The 24,505-nt window shown below is 34.6% G+C and overlaps 1 protein-coding gene across 1 annotated transcript in view; it reads right to left on the bottom strand.

Annotated features, from left to right (window-relative positions):
- LOC136039275 (uncharacterized) overlaps positions 1 to 16,847 on the bottom strand; it is a gene marked incomplete at its 3' end in the record, with an annotated part of 105,845 nt that extends 88,998 nt beyond the window's left edge. The window contains 1 exon segment of the mRNA XM_065722856.1: positions 16,793 to 16,847.
- Between the last annotated feature and the right edge of the window lie 7,658 nt (positions 16,848 to 24,505).

The raw sequence follows: 24,505 nt of genomic DNA, 5'->3' as shown, positions 1-24,505 counted from the left end.
TTGAAATCTACAAGACATTGACGAATCTCACTGAAAAATATGTTGTCAAAACTTTTTCTAGATACTGCAGACGGACCTTGTATCTTAGTAACTTAATTAGTCTTTTAGCTTTTTGCAAAGAAAAAAAAACAACACAAAAACTAAAATTCAGTATCTTAAAACGTCTATTTAAATAACTTTTTTGACTTTATGATGTTCTCATTTTTACAAATTCTAGAAAATCAAAGTGAAAACATAACAAAATTAACTAAATACCATTAGAAAATGGGTTTTAACAAGCAATGCTCCTGATTGTCATTATTAGAAAAGTTTTATGAATTTTAGGAAGTAAAGAACCATTAAAACACTTCGACAATGAAGTTTCTAAGGCTACAAAGAGTAGAATTGTGCTGACCTGACTTGTCAATAACAAAATTACTTCCGTGTCATAAAAAGTGGAAATTATATTGGGTTAGAAAAACAGTAAAAAGTAAAAAATTGTTTAAGGATTGCCGCTTAAGTTCTTACATTTTTCCAAGATATTTCTGGTTTTACCAGAAATTCCATCTTTTTCGGTAATATTTGTGCTTATTTGTAAGATTAAACAGAAGTCTGTTGGACCTCTTTTTTCACGTTCAATACATTCGAGAAAGGATGATATTTCACTCTAAGCAAGACATATATCGATGATATGCAACCATAGACCTTGAAAAAGTCTCTGTAAAATTTTCGTTACGGCTTTTCGGGGGGTTACTTAATGCTTTCAAAACATCATATGCACTGAGTCGCCAGCGCTTGATATCGAGCTTGATATGGAATCTACCATAGGTGTTTCAAAGAGGCGCAGTTCATAGGTGTTTCAAAGAGGCGCAGAGGCCGATTTCATCAATTCATCTTTTATCTTGAAATTAAACAAGAAAAACAAGTTTTTTTTAACTGAAAGTAAGGAGCGACATTAAAACGAACAGAAATTACTCCGTATATGAAAGGGACTGTTCCCTCATCAGCGCCCCGCTCTTTAAGCTAAAGTTTTTTACTGTTTTAAAAAGTAGAGTTGAAAGAAAGAGTCAAACAAAATTAACCCAACAATTCGATTTTAAATTACACCTCTCCCCTAAATTTCCTTAAGGTGGCACCGCTGCTAGGTAGGTAGAGCAACATACTGAATAGAAATCCATAAAATCTCGAGAGAGAGAGAGAGAGAGAGAGAGAGAGAGAGAGAGAGAGAGAGAGAGAGATAGAGAGAGAGAGAGAGAGAGAGAGAGAGAAGAGAGAGAGAGAGAGAGAGAGAGAGAGAGAGAGAGAGAGAGAGAGAGAGAGAGAGAGAGAGAGAGAGAGAGAGAGAGAGAGAGAGAGATGGTAAGGAAAAACATGTACTCCTAAAACTCCTAAAAAGGGTGTCATATCGAAACATACAGCACATCATTAGAACCATCTCGTCCAAAAACCCTTCGAAGGAATCTCACAGCCCTTTGGCTTGAACAACAAGGAAAATCCATGGCCTTGAAAAACAAGGAGACTGGCCAAAGCCATGATATTCTGCATTGAAAAAATCTTCTTTCCCGTTTCGCCTTCTTCAAACCTACTAGCAAGGCTCTTAAACATCATAGATGGCTGTTTCATGGCTCATTTTAAAAGAAATTGCTACATATAGCACCTTTTGTAATTAACAAAAGCAATTTTTAGAAACAATTTTAATCGTTGTTGCAGCGGTAGCTGCAACCTAGTATATCATGGTTGTTGCGGGAGTTGCTAATTCAGAGGATTAGAATCTCCCGATTTTAGTTATATTTGCTCAATGTTGTGCTGTTTCTTTTTTACCTTTGTTAAAAACAGTCAAAACAAATAGAATCCAAATCTATGAAAAACAAGGAAGGGCTTACATAAGTTACTCTGTACTAGGCTGCTGAACTGTAATATAATCTATTGACATATTTTGAAAGTGATCGCTATTCTGATATCCTGCACCAATTCAAAATGTATTATGTCGCAGTGCATAAATCTTACTGGGTAGCAAATATGGGAAATTTAAATCGTCATTTTTTTACATGGAAGCTATTTGTTCGACCTCAGGATACCTAACAAATATATGTTACATAAAACTACAATTTTTAAACATTTTCGCAGACAAGAATATAAAGTGCATCTGGGAAACATTATACGTATCCTGGGAAAGAAACAGGACACAGTAATATTGATAAATAAATCAAATGAGGGTGCTGATTTCAAGCAGGTAGGCCACAAATTTCAGTGCAATAGAAAAGTTCACAGGATGTTATTGTAACCATCACACCTGAGATAAATCAAAAACTTGCAAAACTGCTTGTCTAAACATTCAAATTTTACTTACTAAAATATTTATTTAATTCGTATTAGCAACATAATCTCCCCCAAAATTGAATTAACGACAGTGGAAACTGTGCTTTCATACCCACTGACAATCCCTTGACATGATCCCTTCCTCTACATAAGGTGTGTAGAAGCAGTTGTTTTTAACATAATACTAAAATTCCCCTTCTCGAAATCTTTTTGTAAGTGCGACAGTATTATAAAACACAATTTGAGAAGAGCAGAAAATTTGAAGTGTCCTGGGGACAAAATAATATATAAGCGAGTGGGTTATGCATTTCAGTTTGACAAAACGTTTCAAATAATGCCTTTTGTATCAATTTCCACCAAATATCTCAAATATCAACCTCAAAATTTTGATCTATATATATATATATATATATATATATATATATATATATATATATATATATATATATATATATATATATATATATATATCGTGGTCGGAATTCCAAGAGTTTAGCAAAATAACAGCAAAGTTACTGTTGTAATTCTTTCCCAGACAATACAAAAAGCAGAGTATGGATTAGGATAAACTCTTGAAGATGCAATCATGATTTCAAAATCTGGCCTATATATTCTTTTTTCTATAACAGTGGTTAAAAAGAAAAAAAGCTTGGATATTTAATTTCCAAGTTAAGATATTTGAAATAACTCGGCTCTCGAAATTCAATTACCTTTATTCTTGCTGTTATTTTATAATCTCTCATGTTAATTATTTTTTTTTGCGAAAAAGTGCCAAAAAGAAGCACCAAGGTATCGCAGAGGGTAACACTAGATTTACAATCCTAGGATTTTGTCGTGCATAATATTATACAGTTATATCTCCAGATGAAATTAATCACAGAACACTTGGAATTTTTCAAAATACTACTTGTAGACTTTTTCAAGGGCTGCAGCATCTACCCCGCTACTCGCCTTGAGGTCTAAGTGCCAAGGAGCAAAGGTTTTTTATTGAATATGATGAGCAAATAATATTAAATAAGAGCAATGTAATTATCAACAGGGTTGGAAAGGAAAGAGGAGGTATAATTTCCAACACCACTTTTAGAAATTCTAGGGAATGCTAAATTTTTCAAAATATGCCTTTGAAGTAATTGTTATATTATAATTAACATTAGAAATATTAGTAAATATTAGAAGTAATTATAAGTAAATAGTTCTGAAGTAATTGTTATACCGCTTGACTGAACGAAAAAATACATAGACTGCATTGTCTTGTTAGACTGTTGACAACAGATTACCGGATATAGCTAGAGCATTGTTGATAATCGCGCTGAAATAGTCCATTAGTCACCCTATATTTAGGACTAATAAAAGATAAGTTTTTAACGAAAAAAATAGTCCCATAAATGTGTAAAATTCCAGCCACCATGGATTTAAGGAGTATGTAGATTTGTTGCTAAACACATTTGTTTAAAAGGAAGAGCCATAAATTGATAGAGACAAGAGTCTAAACAAATGGTTTTAAGCAAACTTTAGGCGGAAAATAAAAACAAATTGTTGCGTCATAACTTCTTTTTAATGATATTGAAAGGGGAGTGCGACACATTTTATAGGAGAACAAATTAAACTCGTTCCTCTTGTAAGTATAATTTTTAAAAGGAAGTCTTCATTAAATTTTTAGATTTAATTGGCCCAGGGGATAAAGAGAAAGACTCAGTGTCCATTACTGTTTTAAAGTATTTTGCCAATGACCAAGTATGACCATAGTTCAAGGAGGGAAAAATAAATGAATTGGTAATTTGAAATTTTAAAAAGAAAAATCTTTTCATCTTTTGAATTATCCATTTATATGCTAAGCTTCCTGATGCTTAGAACAGGACTGTAACTTGGACTGTTACAGGACTGTGACTTTAACATTTCGTATCATAAATAAAACTCATCGGAAAATACCACTTTTAGGCTTATCATCGCAATAATTCTTTGAGTAGTTTGAAATCATTGGAATTACTCGGTATTTTGAATAGATGAGATCCTTACGCTCTTTACGCTAAAGTTTGACTCTTTCTCTTAATTAAATAAAAAAACTAGTTTGTTTAACAGATAGTAAGGAGCGAAATTAAAGCTTAAAACGAACAGAAATTACTCCGTATATGAAATGGGTTGTCCCCGCTGCAATCCCTCGCTCTTTACGCTAAAGCTTTTAATTGTTTTAAAAAGTTGAAATGTGGCAAAGAGTCAAACTTTAGCGTAAAGAGTGAGGGATTGCGGAGGGGACAGCCAAGTTCATATACGGAGTAATTTCTGTTAATTTTAAGTTTTAATGTCGCTCCTTACTATCAGTTAAAAAAAACTGGTTTTTTTTTTTTATTTAATTTCTGAACGTTTTTGAATTAATACATGTTTGATTTTGGTTCTCCACACATAAATATAATTATTTAATTATAATTATTTAATATAATTTGTATATTAATTCGTTTTTTGGCTAAATGGCTTTCTCTTAGTTTTGATCAGACGAAATAAGGGGTGGGGAAGGAGGCCTAGTTGCCCTCTAATTTTTTAATTTTTAAAAAGGCAACTGGAACTTTTAATTTTTAACGAACGTTTTTATTAGTGAAAAATATACGCTACTTAAGAATTAACTTACGTGACAAACTTTTATATTCTTATATTTTCATTATGTATGCGAGGGGGTTTGTACCCTCGTTAATACCTTGCTCTTTACACTAAATTGTAAGTTTTGTCCCAATTCTTTAAGAATGGCCCCTGAATCAGAAAAGCCGTAGAATAAATAGTTGAAATTACTAAAAATACTTTACCATAAAGAGCGAGGTATTTATCTCCTCCTAAATACCTCGCTCTTTATACTAAAATATTTTTAGAGCCCCTCATATGCGTAATAATCTCTGTTCGATTTAAGTTTCAATGCTACTCCTTACTTTCAATTGAAAAAACCTGTTCATGTTTATTTTTTCATTGTTTTTTTTATAGTAGTTTTAGAAAATATCGCGCTCTTTTCATTAAATTTCTCTTCCCCCATGACATATTCTTCCAAGGAAAGATCCTCCCACATAGCCCCCTCCCCTCAACCCCACCCAAACCAAAAAAATCCCCCTGAAAACGTTTGTACACTTCCCAATAACCATTACTATATGTAAACACGGGTCAAAGTTTGCAACTTGCAGCCCCTCCCCCAGGGATTGTGGGGGAGTAAGTCATTCCCAAAGACATAGTTACTATGGTTTTCGACTATGCGGAACAAAATGGTTATCTCAAAATTTTGATCCGTTGACTTTGGGAAAAATGAGCATGGGAGGGGCCTAGGTGCCCTCTAATTTTTTTGGTCACTTAAAAAGTAGCACTAGAACTTTTCATTTCCGTTAGAATGAGCCCTATTGTGACATTCTAGGACTACTTGGTCGATACGATGACCCCTGGGGAAAAGAAAGAAAAAAATAATAAATAAACACGCCCCCGTTATTTGTCTTCTGGCAAAAAGTACGACATTCCACATTTTTGTAGATAGGAGCTTGAAATTTTCGCTATAGGGTTCTCCGATACGCCGAATGCGATGGTGTGATTTTTCTCACAAGGCAAATTTTCTCAGGCTCGTAACTTTTGATGACAATGACTAAATTTGATGAAACTTATATATTTAGAATCAGCATAAAAATTCGATTCTTTTGATGTATCTTTGACATGTTTATATTACCTCATTTTGTCGATAGCCCAACTGTACTTTTGCGCGTTTCAGCTCGTTTGAGAGAGTGTAGTAGCATTGGTTAGAAACTACCCATTGGCATACATGAACTGTTTATTCCTAGGCTATTATAGAGTCTGATTGGGGCTTCCACTCAATCTAAAGGACCATTTCCAAATCGTTGAGAGAGACGTCATTGGGTGTTGAAGGTCAAAACAGAAACGGGGCATCCATATTTGCTAGACCATTGCAAGACTTGACTGGACGACACTTAACTAGACTGCTCTTAGGTCTTCAAATGGTCAATCTCATCAATATTTTTTTTTTGTACAAGAGGACTAAACCGCTTCAAGATGTATGAACCAAGCCTATTAACTTTTAAAGAAACTTACCTTACAAAATGAAGGCAGGTTGTTCAAGCAGAGCCTTCCATCGGATGATTCAAAACTGCCTCGCATAGGATGTTATAAAATTAACCATTTAGGTCATACACTACTTACAAACAGTTCTTGTTAACGAACTGAAACTAAGGAGCCACCCGGCTCAATACTAACCGAAAATTTACAGTAAGGAGTTTTCATAAACAAAAGATACTTCAAAAGAATTGGATTTTTATGCTGATTTAAAAATATATAAAGTTCACCAAGTTTAGTCTTACTCATCAAAAGTTCAGAGCCTGACAAAATGTGCCTTATTTTTGAAAAAAGAGAGAAAAACGTCTTAAAAAATCATAGAATCTTAATGGAAATCGCACCATCAGATTCAGTGTATCAAAGAACCCTACTGTAAATATTTCAAGCTCCTATCTGCAAAAATATGATATTTTCTTTTTTTTTTCCAGAAGAAAGATCACGGACGCATGTTTTTTCCAGGGGTGATCTTATCGATCCAGTTGTCCTGGAATATCGCAAGAGAACTCATTTTAACAGAAACTGACAGTTCTAGTGCCATTTCTAAGTTACCGAAAAATTCGAGGGAAACTAGGCCCCCTCCCACGCTCATTTTTTCCCAAAGTCACCGGATCAAAATTTTAAGATAGCTATTATGTTCATCATAGTAAGAAAATTTGATAACTATACTTTTGAGGATGATTTAATCCCCTACAGTCCCTGGGGGAAGGGCTGTAGGCTATGAACTCTGCCCATTGTTTACGTAATGGCTTTTGGGAAGTATGCAGACATTTTCAGGGGGGATTTTTTCTGGTGGTCCAGGGGGGTGGGAGTCGGTGTGAGTAGGTTACGTGGAAGGATCTTTCCATGGAGGAATTATTCATGGGGGAAGAAAATTTTCATTGAAGGTGGCGCCGGATTTCAAAGCATTAAGAAAAAACGATCAGAAATAAAAAAACACGTTGAAAGTAAGGTGTTTCATCGTTGTTTCAGCAAAGGTGTTTCAAAGGTGTTTCAGCTGAAAGTAAGGAGCCACATTAAAACTTAAAAGAAACAGAAATTATTACGTATATGAGGGGTTTCGGCTTCTTGTTAATGCCTCACTCTTTACGTATTGTATTGTATCAGATTAACGACGCTTCTTCACTACTAAGGTCCCTGTGTCGGCCCTGCAGTGCATTGCTACAGCATTGCACGATCTCTGGGTCTCGTGTTACCAAGCTAAGGTCAAATCCACTGCGCAACCACAGGACCCTCACTCTTTACGCAAACGTTTTTTAGTACTTTCAAAAGAGCTGTTTATTCTAATAATACGGTCTATGAAATTCGGAGATCATTCTCAATGAATTGGAACAAAATTTAAACTTAAGTGTAAAGAGTGAGGTATTGATGAGGGGTCGAACTCCATTATATGCGTAACAGCTTCTGTTTGTTTTTAGTTTTGATGTTGCCCTTTACTTTCAGGTGAAAAACTGTTGTTTTTCTTTAAATTCTATACTTTCAGGTGAAAAACTGTTGTTTTTCTTTAAATTCTATCTCAAGACGATCTGATTGTAGAGAGAAGGAGGACTAGGTTTGGTTTTTGCTTTAACTGAATGCTCCAGTGACTGTGATGATGTCAAAAATATATTTAAAGAGGGCTGAAAAGACTACCATGTACTTTATCATTGCAATAGAAAAAAGTAAAGGTCTCAAGACAAAACCCTGAGTCCTAGATTTGAAATTTTATTATTATGTATTAGCCTACAGGTAAAAACCCTAAGAGTAAGATTCCACTAGTGTAGCAATAATACGCTCAGATTTCACACCCTTATTTTGGCTCTAAGCATTGCCTATACCTCCAGATCTTACACCCTTATTTGGGCTTTAAAGATTACCTATACTCCTTAACTAACCGTCTGTGGCTGCAAGAGATCATACCCTAAATTTCATTTGCATAACCAGTTTACATAGCAACTAGATCCAGTCATGGACCTTCCCTAGCAACCAGAAAGACTATACTACAAAGGGTACATCTCTTTGCATACTTTCATTACAATTTCATTTAAATTTAGTCATGAGATCCTTGCCACTGGCCATAGCAACCAGATCCAATATTAGGCTGAATTTTCAATGTACTTCATACTAATGAGGAAGTAGAATTAAGAAAGAAAACAAATAGGCATAATAGAAGACTTAGTTATTTGTTTACATTATTAGAAGTTGATAGCTGAGCTGGCAGCAACAATATTACAAAGATAAGAGTACCAAACTTAGCAGTAGAAATTACGAGAAGTTCTCGATTAAGGCTTGAATGGGATGAGATGTATGCAAGATATTTGATATCATTGAGCATATTCAAATTGGAGCGGCATCTATGTTTTGCAGCCAAAGCTAATGTGATGCATGCCCACACACTTCAAGCTACTTTAAATGCAATCACGAAATATGTTCAGTACAAAAAGTTGAGTCAATATGTGAAAAATTAGTGATATATTAGTAGTTATGTAATAAAAGTGTTTCTAAATCGAAATTTTTTTCTTGTCAGATATTTTTAGTAGGCTACCGTTTATCTAGAAATATCCCCGAGGTAGAAAGAATCTTGGTTAGTCTACAGTCGGCTGTGAGAGTGTTAAGATTTAAAAATGACTGGATTTGAGAGCTAAAAATTCTTACGGAATCTTGTGATTTCGGAAACATGTTTGATTCTTGGTGATGATTGTCAAGAATCTTTTCAGTAAATGCTTAATGATACAATGAGAAATGAATCTCCAAATTTGAATTATTGTACAAAATGTTTACGTCGTGGTCTAAATGTATTCAATCGATTTATTAACATATGAATTGCAAAACAACAAAATGATATTATGGTTTTGCTTTTAGCCCTTATCTAAATACTCGTTTAGGACGAAAATTTTCCATAGCAACAAGAAATAAGTACAAACATCCTTTCAAAACAGGATTTGTGATGTGACTCGATTACTCCTCTGTCTCTAGAACTTGAAAAGAACACTCTCTTTGCCATTTTAAGTCAAATTCATTTTGGCGGAGAGAGAGTCAACATTGAAAAAAAAGGTTCTGGACATGTTCACCATGATACACTGGTCAGCTTATCACCCTGTGAGAATTGTAAAATCGTTGAAGAGTGTAATGTAAAGTGTAGATTATGCGATCCGTGTAAATTGCATAGAGGACATGTAGTAAATGTTAAAGATTATAAATCATTTCTTGAAGAGATTTGTGACTTTCACACTAGAGGATTCCTTGGCTTTAATTGTCACTATGATAAATATGACCGGTGGGAAAAATACTTAACCCGGCATGATTGCGAAAAGCCCTAAAAGTTATTTCAGTGTATTTTTAAGAGACCAGCATCGTCGTGGTTTTAATTTGTTTTGGGAGGAAGAACCTGGTTTACACTTTACTTTACTTTACTTTACACATTACTGGAATAATAAGAGAGTCTGCTTCTTACGATATCACCGTGAAGATACTGGTTATTATGATTATAAGCATACTGACCTTAACTTGGCTGCTACAGGAAGTCTTCATATGAAAATATTGTACAAAGAATCTGACCAGCTTTACGAAGAGATAGCAAACTGTGTTTGAATGTTTAGCTTGAATCTGTGATATTTCAAATCAATGAATAATTTTGTATGACCATAGCAATGGCTGTGATTTTCATTTATTTTAAAAGTTTAGTGCTTTTTTATAACAAAAATTGTAACAAATTGGCATGACCGTGTAAGGCGTTTGACCGTGTATGGAGTTTGAAAAATCTTTTTATTTTTTTAGTATATAACAAGAATGAGGTTATATTATATTATAGAAAAAGTGACCCTGACTATGCACATCAAGATCTATATACAGTGAATTCAAATGATCTATCGCCATTAATTTTTCACAGCACTTACTTATACGGAAAAGCAGAAATCTAAGGGATAAAAGTTTTATGCATACAATTTTTAATAATAACCAAATTTACAAACATTTTTAGAGCATTTTACTCTTAGGGCAATGAAATTTATATTATCCAGATAGGAAATAGTATTTTCAGCAAGAAATTCATTCAGTAGAGGATTGTCACCATAATTGCTAGGAAATTCACTGTAAACATATCCGTGACATGAAAGAATAAAATAAAATAGTGTTCGAAAACCACAGCTTTTGGTTAATAAATCTTTCGCTCAGATCTGATTTGGAATAGTAGATTTTCCGCTTTTTTCAAGAAAGTTTTTAGTATGAGGCGTGTAAAATGTATACGGCCGGCCAAGAGGATAAAAAAACTCCATCTTCTTCGCTGTTTGAAAGATGCATAGCCAGTGTTCCGTCTGAATTTGATGGTCTACTATTAACAATGATAAGGATATTGACAACCCATTAAACAGAGTTGAGGAAATCCAAGGAAATGCGATGGCGTTTCTATTTGGGTATGTAGGGATCGAAATTGACTACATTGATTATTCAATTTGCTTATGGTGGCAAGTGTGATAGAACACTGCCATCAAGGGTAATTTCGCAATAGGTTTCAAATTGATTTAGCGAGATTAATGCAATACTTTCCTCCGATAAGGCAAAAGTGCACTCTAAACGTACTGTGCCCTTTTGGACAATAGTCACGTCTTGAGCATCGGAGAAATCCAATGCAACGATACCATGAGTTTTTGAATACATTTATTCAATTATACCATTTTCGAATAATTTATAATTTTGAACTAGAGATTGCATTGTTAATGCGTATAGCATCCTGTAGGATTTATCGAAGGATAAATTGTATATTTGAATTCCATTTACTTTAGATACAAGAGATTTAAGTCCAAACATTTCTAACTTATGCTGAGAACTTGCCCAAGATCTTATGGAACTAACACTTTCTATGAATGCCAAAGGAAGTTTTGAAGGAATTTCACCAGAGATCGAATCGGTGAGAATCAGTGTAAGCACGTCTACCCGTAGCAACACGTCGTTGATTCATGATGGCAATAGGAACGCACAGTAGGGTATTATTTCCACTAGCTCCTAATTTCTCAATTGCCAAAGTAACAGAACTCACAACCTTTTGTTTTTGTACATGAAGTATTGCCGAGATGAGAGAGACTTTTTTGCAAGGCTTAGTGCCAAAAATAATATTTGAAATATAAAATTAGATAGAGCAACTTGTAATTTTATATCAATTTTAACGTTAGGAGTCAACCATTGAGGCATATAAAATAGGCCTATCTCATGATTTATTTTTAATCATCAAGCTTAAATCTTTAGTTGTTGTATCTCTAAGTATATTGCTAGTGTCAGTGTCCGTTTTATATTCATATCCAATAGCCAAATCTCTTGATAGCTTATAGGACATTCGAGTCAACAACATGAATTGTATATAACTTGCATAGTTTGATAGATTGTTCCATATGCTCACCAAAGTTCCATTCATGTATTAATTTTCATAGGATAATCCCTCGTTTGTACTAAGTTTTTTGTTTTTAAATTTTTTAGCAATGACAAGTAAACCTATAAAGGTGGAAGTCAAATATATGAAATAATCTGCACTGGAATAAATTCGAAAGTATACGTTTTCAGAGAGCAGTTGTTGCGAATATAATTGTTCATGGTAAACCATATTTTATGCACACATCAGTATTTTTTCGCATTGAAAATATTTATAGATAAGTTGACTGTAAGATGAGATTCTTTATGTGGTAAATATACCATTTCTAGGAAAAGAATCCTTTTACGCTCTAACAATTTTACTTTTGTTTTCTTTTCTTTTTTGACAAGAGCGATGTTTTATGATCCCGGTATGAGTTGAGACTGATGAGTGATGATGTGTTTCTCGACCTCTTTAAACCTTTCTAGCTTTGTGGTGATTTCAAATGCTCGCCGAGGGATCGCACACTGGACATGAGATTTTGTGAAAAACTTTCTTCAAAATCCACCTTAGGGCCCCAGTCGTGTAGTCTAGAAATCACAAAATCTGCATCAATCAGTACAAGAAATTTTTCAACAAAGGTTTGTGCAGAGTGAAACTTAGCAAATCAATTGCCGATACCTTAACCGGTCACTGACGAATAACCCCTGTAATAGTCCATTTCATGACCCAATTGTTGGGGTCCAAGAGTACAAACATAGCAATCAATATCAGGACAAACAAAGTATTTCTTCTATCAGCCATCTCATTGAATAGATCGAAAATGGTGTTTAATCACAGCCAAAGCTTTTTTATTGTTAGAGGATCGCCCAATTTACTTCTAAATGCTAACTGACAGAGCTCCAAATATGAAATCTTGACTGGAATATACTGAAAGTGCTTTATATTATAATGCTGAATATGTTCATGAGTGGCCTATCCCTCAAGGATACGTTGAAGGGAAGATTGGTAATACAAAATCTCGACATCTCGACAAAAGATGAGTAAAGAAAAATATAATAGTCTGATTAGAAGCTGGGTACATATTCTGCATAGACAATGTGATCCTTGCCAGTGCAATTTTTTGCTTTAATTATACGACCTTTAATACTAGACCCACTTATGTCCTCACTGATGTCCAATACTTTTTCATTATTTGCCTCCCGATGTTTGGAGTGTAGCTTTCATAATTGGTTAGGGTTTTTTAGGTTCTTTTCCGCAGTTTGTTTTTGGAGATATAGACGAGGATTGGTGAGTTCTTTATTAAAACAGAAATGTTTGCCTTGAACAGAATGCTGGAAATTTCTGTATTTTTTCTCTGAACGGATACGTTTTTTATGTTTTATTATAAATTTTTTTCAAGAGTGATTATATTTATCTGGTTGTTACTTTGAAAAAGATTAAATTTTGTACAGTTGCACAGCATAAAGATGCCAAATATATTGGTTTTTGGTATTCAAAATTATATTAAAAATATCGAATTAAAAATTTTTTATTTGATTTTCATATTCTTAGTTTTAATATTTTACTTTAAACAAACTACTTTAATAATGCCTTACTTCTTATAAACACTGAATCTAAATGCATTAAATGTTGAGTGTTTAGTTGTCAAGTTCAAAATTGTCGATATTGTTAAAAAAATATCCGCCCAACACTTCAGCATTCCTCAACAAAACAGAATTCTGGGAGTTTATAACTTAGTTTCGGTAAGTAGGGTATTGTTTTGTGTACTTTTTGTAATTACTCACTTTTTTATTTTTATATACTTTTACTTCAACTGACACACTTTTCCATTGTCTTTAGAAAAATGTTTGTCTCTAAGTTTCATTACATAAAAAACAAGAGCTAAGAGATCATATGGCACTTGTGACGAGGCAAGCCAAGTGCCATATGGCACTTGTGCCAAGTGCCATATGGCACTTGTGACGAGCTAAGAGCTAAGAGATTATATGATATGAGCTATAACAAAATTCTATGAATCAATAGATGGATTTAAAAGGAATAAGAGGCTTAATGCCGGTCAGGATTTAAAATAAGAGCTATGAGTCACGATGTCCTTCTAAATATCAAAATTCATTAAGATCTGATCACTCACTCGTAAGCTATCAATACCTAATTTCTTCTAAGTTTTCCTCTCCCTTTAGCCCCCCCCAGATGGTCGAATCTGGGAAAAGACTTTATCCAGGCAATTTGTGCAGCTCCCTGACACGCCTACCAATTTTCATCGTCCTAGCATGTCCAGAAGCACCAAACTCGCCAAATCACTGAACCCCTCCCCCCAATTCCCCCAAAGAGAGCAAATCTAGTACGATTACGTCAATCACGTATCAAGGACATTTTCTTATTCTATCCATCAAGCTTCATTCTGATTCCTTCACTCCAAGTGTTTTCCAAGGTTTCCCCCTCCAACTCCCCCCAATGTCAAAAGATCTCGTCGGGATTTGAAATAAGAGCTCTGAGACATGGATTCCTTCGAAATATCAAATTTAATTAAGATCCAATCACCTATTCGTAAGATAAAAATACCCCAATTTTCACATTTTCCAAGAATTCAGGTTTCCCCCTCCAACTCCCCCAATGCCACAGATTCCGGTCGGAATTTAAAATTACAGCTTTAAAGCACAAGATCCTTCCAAATATCAAGTTTTATTAAGCTCTGGTCACCCTTTCGTGAGTTACAAATACCTCAATTTTCAAAATTACCCCCCCCCCCCTAACTCCACCAAAAAGGGAAAATCCGGTCCGGTTTATGTCAGTCACGTATCTTAGACGGGTTTTTATTCTTCCCATCCAGTTTCATCCTGATCTAACCGCTTTAAGTATTTTCTAAGATTTCCAGTCCCCCCCAACTGCCCCACAATTACGCTAGATCCGGTTGAGATTTAAAATAATCGATCTGAGTTACGAGGTCCTTCTAAATATGAAGTTTCATGAAGACCTGATCACTTCTTCGTAAGTTAAAAATACGTCATTTTTCCTATTTTTTTCAGAATTGACCCCCCCACCCCTAATAGGGCGGATCCATTCCAATTATGTAAATCACGTATCTCAGACTTTTGCTTATTTTACCACCAAATTTCATCCCGATCCCTCCAATCTAAGCGTGTTCCATGATTTTAGGTTCCCCCACCCCAAACTCCCCCCAATGTCACCAGATCCGGTCGGTATTTAAAATAAGAGCTTTGAGACACGATATCCTTCTAAATATCAAATTTCATTATGATTCGGTCACCTTTTCGTAAAATAAAATTACCCCAATTATCACGTTTTCCAAAAATTCCGGTTTCCCCCTCCAGCTCCCCCCACAGCTCCTCACAGGATCTGGCCGGAATTTAAAATTAGAGCCTTAAAGCACAAGATCCTTCTAAATTTTAAATTTCATTAAGATTTGGTCACCCTTTCGTAATTTACAAATACCTTAATTTTCAAGATTCCCCCCCCCCCAACTCCACCAAAGAGAGCAGATCCAGTCAGGTTATATCAGTCACGTATCTTAAACAGGTTTCTATTCTTCCCATCCAGTTTCATCCTGATCTCACCGCTTTCAGTATTTTCTACGATTTTCCGGTCCCCCCAACTGCCCCGCCCCCCTATTACGCTGGATCCGGTTGAGATTTAAAATAAGAGATCTGAGTTACAAGGTACTTCCAAATGTGAAGTTTCATGAAAATCCGATCGCTCCCTCATAAGTTAAAAATATGTCATTTTTTCTAATTTTTCAGAATTACCCCCCCCCCCCAATATATCGGACTCGTTCCAATTATGTAAATCACGTATCTAAGACTTCTGCTTATTTGTCCCACCAAGTTTCATCTCGATCCCTCCAATCTAAGCCTTTTCCATGATTTTAGATTCTCCCACGCCAAACTCCCCCCAATGTCCCCAGATACTCTCGGAATTTAAAATAAGAGCTTTGAGACACGATATCCTTCTAGATATCAAATTTCATTGAGACCCGATGACCTGTTCGTAAGTTAAAAATACCTCATATTTTCTAATTTTTCAGAATTAACCCACCCCCAACTACCCCAAAGAGAGCAGATCCGTTCCGGTTATGTCAATCATGTATCTAGGACTTGTGCTTATTTTTTCCGCCAAGTTTCATCCCGATCCCTCCATTCTAAGTGTTTTCCAAGATTTTAGGTTTCCCCCTCCCATACCCCACCAATGTCACCAGATCCGGTCAGGATTTAAAATGACAGCTCTGAGACACGATATCCTTCCAAACATCAAATTTCATTAAGATCTGATCAACCGTTCGTAAGTTAAAAATACTTCAATTTTTCTTTTTTTTCTGAATTAACGGGCCCCCACTCACCCCCTCCCAGATGGTCAAATCGGAATACTACTATATCTAATTTAATCTGCTCCGGTCCCTGATACACCTGTCATATTTCATTGTCCTAGCTTACCTGGAAGTGCCTAAAGTAGCAAAACCGGGACCGACGGACCGACAGAATTTGCGATTGCTATATGTCATTTGGTTAATACCAATTGCCATAACAAGTTTTTCCAACTGAAGGTAAGGAGCAACATTAAACCTTAAAACGAACACAAAATTAACTATATGAGGGGAGTGGTCCCCTCCTCAACACCTCACTTTTCACACTACAGTTTTTAGGCACGTTAAAAAAAAGTTACTTATTGTTCTAATTAAATGACCCTTGTGTTTCATGAGTCGGTTTTAAAGAACTGGGATAAAGTTTAATCTTTACCCCAAATTGCAAGATGCTGAGGAAGGGGCAACCCCCCTAATATACATAATAATTTCTGTTCGGTATAAGTTTTAATGTTGTTCCTTATTTTCAGTTGAAAAGCTTGTTATTTTATTTAATTTCTGATCGTTTTTAAATAACACCAGGATATGTGGCTTCACCCTCACGGGATAATCCCCCTCCCCACAGAAATATTTTTTGTACAAATACAGAGGAGAGAATAATGAGGATTTTTTTCACAATACAGTGAACCAACAAAACCTATTTGAATATTTCGGCCCTATATCTAAGGACCGTCTTCAGCAAAGAAAATAATATACAATAAAACACTTACAATAAAAGTTTTCGGTTAAAAATCCATCTTGGTATTATTAGTTCTGAACGAAAAGTTCAGCCAAGACTGTGTGATAAAAGCTAACATTTTACAAGCTAAAAAGGTTCATTCATTGAACTAACTGTATTTATTAAAAATTGGAATATTTAATATTGAAGGCAGAGATGGCTGCCTTCTCTGCAGCTAATCTTGTAGTTCTTTTGGGATTTGTCTTGCTTTTATTCCTTCCTATTTTTGTTTTATTTTGAATTAAATTATTTTCTATAATTAATTTTGTGTACATAGGGTTGAGTGTGTATTCGCCCAAAGTCTTTATTTAGGGATGTATTATTATTTAAGTTTCGTTTGATTTTGATTGCCTCGCGGACAGTTTGTTTGATTCCTAGCTTTTTGCTAATTAGAATTGTTTCCTCAAATAGAACATAATTGTTTGGATTTTCAAAAATATGATTGCTTAAAGCTGAATCGAAAGATATGGAGTTGTTTCTAGATTTCAATGCTTTTTCAATACTTTCTTTGTGTTGCTGTAATCTTGTTCCTAAATTTTAGTGGATTCGACCAATGTAATGATTTCCACAACTATATGGTATTGGATACACCCCTCTTAGACGAGCAACTGGGTTTTATCCTTACCAGAATTAAATAAAAAAAACTAATTTTTTTAGCTGAAAGTAAGGAGCGACATTAAAACTTAAAACGAACAGAAATTACTCCGTATATGAAATGGGTTGTCCCCTCCGCAATCCCTCGCTCTTTACGCTAAAGCTTTTAATTGTTTTAAAAAGTAGAATTGTGGCAAAGAGTCAAACTTCAGCGTAAAGAACGAAGGATTGCGGAGGGGACAACCCATTTCATATACGGAGTAATTTCTGTTCGTTTTAAGTTTTAATGTCGCTCCTTACTTTCAGCTAAAAAAATTAGTTTTTTTATTTAATTTCTGAACGTTTTTGAATTAATGCATGTTTGGTTTTGCCTCTCCGCACATAAATTATTAAAATGAAACTTGTATATTAATTCTTTTTTTGGCTAAATGGCTTTCTCTTAGTTTTGATCAGACGATTTTGAGAAATAAGGGGTGGAGAAGGAGGCCTAGCTGCCCTCCAATTTTTCGGTCACTTAAAATGGCAACTAGAACTTTTAATTTTTAATGAACGTTTTTATTAGTAAGATATACACATAACTTAAGAATTAACTTACGTAACAAACTTTCATAACCTTATATTTTTTTTATGTATACGAGGGGGTTTGTACCCTCGTTAATACCTCGCTCTTTACACTAAATCGTAAGTTTTGTCCCAATTCTTTAAGAATGACCCCTGAATCAGAAAGGCCGTAGAATAAATAGTTGAAATTACTAAAAATACTTTAGCATAAAGAGCAAGGTATTTATCTCCTCCTAAATACCTCGCTCTTTATGCTAAAGAATTTTTAGAACCCCTCATATGCGTAATTATCTCTGTTCGTTTTAGGTTTCAATGCTACTTCTTCCTTTCATTTGAAAAAACGTTTTCATGTTTATTTTTCATTGTTTTCTTATAGTAGTGCTAGAGAACCCTGCGCCCTTTTCATTGAATTTTTCTTCCCTCATGACAGATTCCTCCAAGGAAAGATCCTCCAACATAGCCCCCCCTCCTCAGCCCCACTCCCAAACAAAATAAAATCCCCCTGAAAGCGTCTGTACACTTCCCAATAACCATTACTATATGTAAACACTGGCCAAAGTTTGTAACTTGCAGCCCCTCCCCCAGGGATTGTGGGGGAGTAAGTCATTCCCAAAGACATAGTTATTATGGTTTTCGACTATGTTGAACAAAATGGCTATCTCAAAATTTTGATCCGTTGACTTTCGGAAAAAAATGAGCGTGGGAGGGGGCCTAGATGCCCTCCAATTTTTTTGGTCACTTAAAAAGGGCACTAGAACTTTTCATTTCCGTTAGAATGAGCCCTCTTGCGACATTCTAGGACCACTTGGTCGATACGATGACCCCTGGGAAAAAAAAAAAAAAAAAACAAATAAACACGCACCCGTGATTTGTCTTCTGGCAAAAATTACAAAATTCCACATTTTTGTAGATAGGAGCTTGAAACTTCTATAGTAGGGTTCTCTGATACGCTGAATCTGACGGTGTCATTTTCGTTAAGATCCTACGACTTTTAGGGGGTGTTTCTCCCTATTTTCTTAAATAAGGCAAATTTTCTGAGGCTCGTAACTTTTGATGGGTAAGATTAAACTTGATTAAACTTATATATTTAAAATCAGCATTAAAATGCGATTCTTTTGATGTAGCTATTGATATCAAAATTCAATTTTTTAGAGTTTTGGTTACCATTGAGCCGGGTCGCTCCTTACTACAGTTCGTTACCACGAACTGTTTGATTACACAAAGAAAAACTAGTTTTTTTAACTGAAAGTAAGGAGCGACATTAAAACTTAAAACGAACAGAAATTACTTCATTTATAAAAGAGGCTGCTTCCTCATCAACGCCCCGCTCTTTAAGCTAAAGTTTTTTACTGTTTTAAAAAGAAGAATTGAGTGAAAGAGTCAAATTTTAGCGTAAAGAGCGGGGCGTTGATGAGGAAGCAGCCTCTTTTATAAACGAAATAATTTCTGTTCATTTTAAGTTTCAATGTCGCTCCTTACTTTCAGTTAAAAAAACTAGTTTTTTTATGTAATTTCTGAACGTTTTTTAATTAATGCATGTTTGATTTTGGCTCTCCACGCATAAATTATTAAAATGAAATTTGCATATTAATTCCTTTTTTGGCTAAATGGCTTTCTCTTAGTTTTGATCACGGTTTTGAGAAATAAGGGATGGGGAAGGAGGCCTAGTTGCCATACAATTTTTCGGTTACATAAAAAGGCAACCATAAATTTTAATTTTTAACGAATTTTTTTATTAGTAAAAAATATACGTAACTTAAGAAGTAACTTACGTAACAAACTTTTATATTCTTTAATTTGTATTATGTATATGAGGGGGTTTGTACCCTCGTTAATACCTCGTTCTTTACACTAAATCGTAAGTTTTCTCCCAATTCTTTAAGAATGACCCCTGAATCAAAAAGGCCGTATAATAAATAGTTGAAATTACTAAAAATACTTTAGCATAAAGAGCAAGGTATTTATCTCCTCCTAAATACCTCGCTCTTTATGCTAAAGTATTTTTAGAACCCCTCATATACGTAATAATCTCTGTTCGTTTTAAGTTTCAATGCTACTTCTTCCTTTCAAACAGTTCGTGGTAACGAACTGCAGTAAGGAGCGACCCGGCTCAATAGTAACCAAAACTCTAAAAAATGGAATTTTGATACCAATACCTAAATCAAAAGAATTGCATTTAATGCTGATTTTAAATATATAAGTTTCATCAAGTTTAGTCTTACCCATCAAAAGTTACGAGCCTGAGAAAATTTGCGTTATTTTAGAAAATAGGGGGAAACCCCCCCTAGAAGTCATAGAATCTTAACGAAAATCACACCATCAAATTCAACGTATCAGAGAATCCTACTGTAGAAGTTTCAAGCTCCTATCTACAAAAATGTGGAATTTTGTATTTTTTGCCAGAAGGCAGATCACGGATGCGTGTTTATTTGTTTTTTTTTACCAATGCTTACATATAGTAATGGTTATTGGGAAGTGTACAGGCGTTTTCAGGAGGATTTTTTTGGTTGGGGGAGGGGTTGAGAAGAGACCTCGCTCTTTACGTTAAAGTATTTTTAGTAATTTCAGCTATTTATTCTACGGCTTTTGTGATTTTGGGGTCATTCTTAATGAATTGGGAAAAAATTTAAGCTTTAATGTAAAGAGCGAGGATCTGACAAGGTGGCGAACCCCCTCATATATGTAATAAAAATATGAGAATACAAAAATTCTTTACGTAAGCTAATTTATAAGTTACGTAAATCTTTTACTAATAAAAATATTCGTAAAAAATTAAAAGTTCTAGTTGCCTTTTTAATTAACCAAAAAATCGGAGGGCAACTAGGCTTCCTCCCCCGCTCTTTTTTTCTCAAAATCATTCGATCAAAATTATGAGAAAGCCATTGATCCAAAAAAAAAAAAAATATGCAAATTTCGTTTTGATTATTTCTCTGCGGAGAGCCAAAATCAAAACATGCATTGATTCAAAAACGTTCAGAAATTAAATAAAAAAACAAGTTTTTTTAACTAAAAGTAAGGAGCGACATTAAAACTTAAAACGAACAGAAATTACTTTGTATATGAAAGAGGCTGCTTCCTCATCAACGCCCCGCTCTTTACGCTAAAGTTTTTTACTGTTTTAAAAAGAAGAATTGACAGACAGAGTCAAACATTAGCGTAAAGAGCAGGGCGTTGATGAGGAAGCAGCCTCTTTCATATACGAAGTAATTTCTGCTCGTTTTAAGTTTTAATGTCGCTCCTTACTTTCAGTTAAAAAAAACTTATTTTTTTTATTTAATCATTTGAAAAAACGTTTTCATGTTTATTTTTCATTGTTTTGTTATAGAAATGCTAGAGAATCCTGCGCCCTTTTCATTGAATTTTTCTTCCCCCATGACAGATTCCTCCAAGGAAAGATCTTCCAACATAGCCCCTCTCCTCAGTCCCACCCCTAAACAAACTAAAATCCCCCTGAAAACGTCTGTACACTTCCCAATAACCATTACTATATGTAAACACTGGTCAAAGTTTGTATCTTGCAGCCCCTCCCCCAGGGATTTTGGGGGAGTAAGTCATCCCCAAAGACATATTTATTATGTTTTTCGACTATGTTGAACAAAATGGCTATCTCAAAATTTTGATCCGTTGACTTCGGGAAACAAATGAGCGTGGGAGGGGGCCTAGATGCCCTCTGATTTTTTTGGTCCCTTAAAAAGGGCACTAGAACTTTTCATTTCCGTTAGAATGAGCCCTCTTGCGACATTCTAGGACCACTTGGTCGATACGATGACCCCTGGGAAAAAAACAACAAAAAAACAAATAAACACGAACCCGTGATTTTTCTTCTGGCAAAAAATACAAAATTCCACATTTTCGTAGATAGGAGCTTGAAACTACTACAGTAGGGTTCTCTGATACGTTGAATCTGATGGTGTCATTTTTGTTAAGATCCTGCGACTTTTAGGGGGTGTTTCCCCCTATTTTCCTAAATAAGGCAAATTTTCTCAGGCTCGTAACTTTTGATGGGTATGACTAAACTTGATGAAACTTAAATATTTAAGATCAGCATTAAAATGCAATTCTTTTGATGTAGCTATTGATATCAAAATTCAATTTTTTAGAGTTTTGGTTACTATTGAGCCGGGTCACTCCTTACTACAGTTCTTTACCACGAACTGTTTGATTGAGAAGATTCATCATACTTAAATTACTTGTGAATACAACACGTAAATTATTTTTAAAACAAACTTTTTTCAGTTTTGAAGTAATTTTCGGAATATTAGGTAGGTAAATCGTGCTTGTGGGATTATACGAATCGTTTTCTGGTGTGGGATTTAAGGCTTTAGAAGAATGCATCTTTAATCTTTGAATAAAAACAGTATTTATGAGAGAAATTGGGTACCCGTTGCCAAAAAGTATGTCTGTAATAAATTTAATTCTTTTTTAGTATAGTATACGGCTCTGAACGGATATTAAGTACTCTATCCACAAGAGATATTACCACACCTCTTTTCACCTGTGGAGGGTGGTTAGATTTGAAGTGATGGTATCTATTATTATTCGTAGGTTTTCTGTAAACCGTAAAATCAAGTTTATTCACACTGCCTATTATCAATACGTATAAAGAAGGTATTTTTCCATCTGTTTCCGTCACTAGAGTAAATTGCAGGTTTCTATCGTAAGTATTTAAATGTTCAAGAAAACCTTTAAGTTCACTTTCGCCATAATTCCAAACTGAAATTACATCGTTCATGAAACGTCCCCAAAACACATGACTAAGAAAATACGAATCCAGGGCCCAATTTTCAAGATTCTCGACGAAAATATTTGCGAGTAGGCCTGATAGAGGTGCTCCCATTGGTTGGCCCCTTATCTGTTTGTAATATGAATCTCGAAACTGAGAGTGAAATAATATGAATTAAATAATAATACATCCCTAAATAGAGACTTGGGTGAATACACACTCAACCCTTTGTACACAAAATGAATTACAGGAAATAATCAAATTCAAAATAAAACAAAAATAGGAACGAATAAAAACAAGCCCAATCCCAAAATAACTACAAGATTAGCTGCAGAGAAGGTAAATATCGCAATAAGAAATTATTCCAATCTTTAATAGATACAGTTAGTTCAATGAATGAACCTTTTTAGCTTGTAAAATGTTTGCTTTTATCACACAGTCTTGGATGAACTTTTCGTTAAGAAGTAATGATGCCAAGGCTATTCTTAAAAAAAGAATGGATTTTTAACTAAAAACTTTTATTGTAAGTGTTTGATTCTTTATTATTTTCTTTGCTGAAGACGGCCCTAAGATATAGGGCCGAAATATTGTAATAGATTTTGTTGGTTCACTGTCTTGGGAAAAAAGTCCTCATTATTCTCTCTTCTGTAGTTGTATTATGGAAAGGCAGTGTGGTCTTCGTCATTACTCTTTGAACAATTCGATCTTTGGGAAAATTCACCCCCGAAAATTACCCTTAATATTTCCATGCGTAAAATGGAATCAGTAAAGAGAAAGCACGGCATATAAGGAATTTCACCCAGTGTAAAATTTTCCCTGAAAATTTTACCTCCTGGAAATTTTCCTGTCCTTTTAAAATTCTCCCGTATAAAGACCTCCCAGAAACAAATTCTTCCTTGCTATCCCACCCGAATAATGTAAGTAAACATCCCAATAGCAAATAATAGACGTAACCAATGGGCAAATTTTATAAATTAAAATCCTTTCCCCAGGGGCTCTAGGGGGCTATTTCATCTTCAAAGACAGAAATAGTTAGGCTTTTCAACAATGGTGAACCAGCTAATCATCTCCAAATTTTGATTGGACGATTATGGGAATAAGTGGCGTGGGAGGGGAACTATTTGCCCTCCAAGCGTAACATACCCTCCAAGGGTAATATTAAACCTAATGAAACTGATATATTTGGAATCAGCATAATAGCTCCATTCTTTTTATGCATCTATTGGTATCCAAATTCCACTTTGTAGAGTTTCAGTTACTATTGAGCCGAATTGCTCCCTATTTACTGTTCGTTATTACGAACTGTTTGATTAACCATCAAAATCCAAGCAGAGATTATTGAAATATCGATCGTTTTTCTACGTTACCAAAAGTATTGTATTCATAGAACATTACAGTTTCATAAAATTTGATTACACAAATAGAAAAGGTTTTTCAACTAAAGTAAGGAGCTAGTTTAAAACTTAACAAATTGAAATTAAATTGTATATAAGGGGGACTGTTCTCTTTTCAACACTTTGCTCACTAAGCAAATTTTATTTGGTGCTTGTTAAATCTTTTTCTTCAAATTTAATTTTTCTTAAGAATTTTGACAAAAGCCAAACCTCACAGTAAAAAGTAAGGAGCCAAGGGGGAGACAGCCGCTATCATATAAAGAATAATCTGTTCAAATTGGTTTCTAATCTGTTTCTTGCTTTCTGTGGAAAATCTCTTTTTTTATTTAATTTCTGATTGTTTTTCCAAATCATATCCAGGATTAACCAAGATATAATTTGAGGTAGCGATCCCTAAAATCCCTGGTTAATTGCTTTTAAAATATGTAAATCA

The sequence above is a fragment of the Artemia franciscana genome, chromosome 19, assembly GCF_032884065.1.
Source record: "Artemia franciscana chromosome 19, ASM3288406v1, whole genome shotgun sequence".
Lineage (NCBI taxonomy): Eukaryota > Metazoa > Arthropoda > Branchiopoda > Anostraca > Artemiidae > Artemia > Artemia franciscana.
The sequence above is the reverse complement of the archived record's forward strand: the minus strand, read 5'-3'. Positions and strand labels throughout refer to the sequence as shown.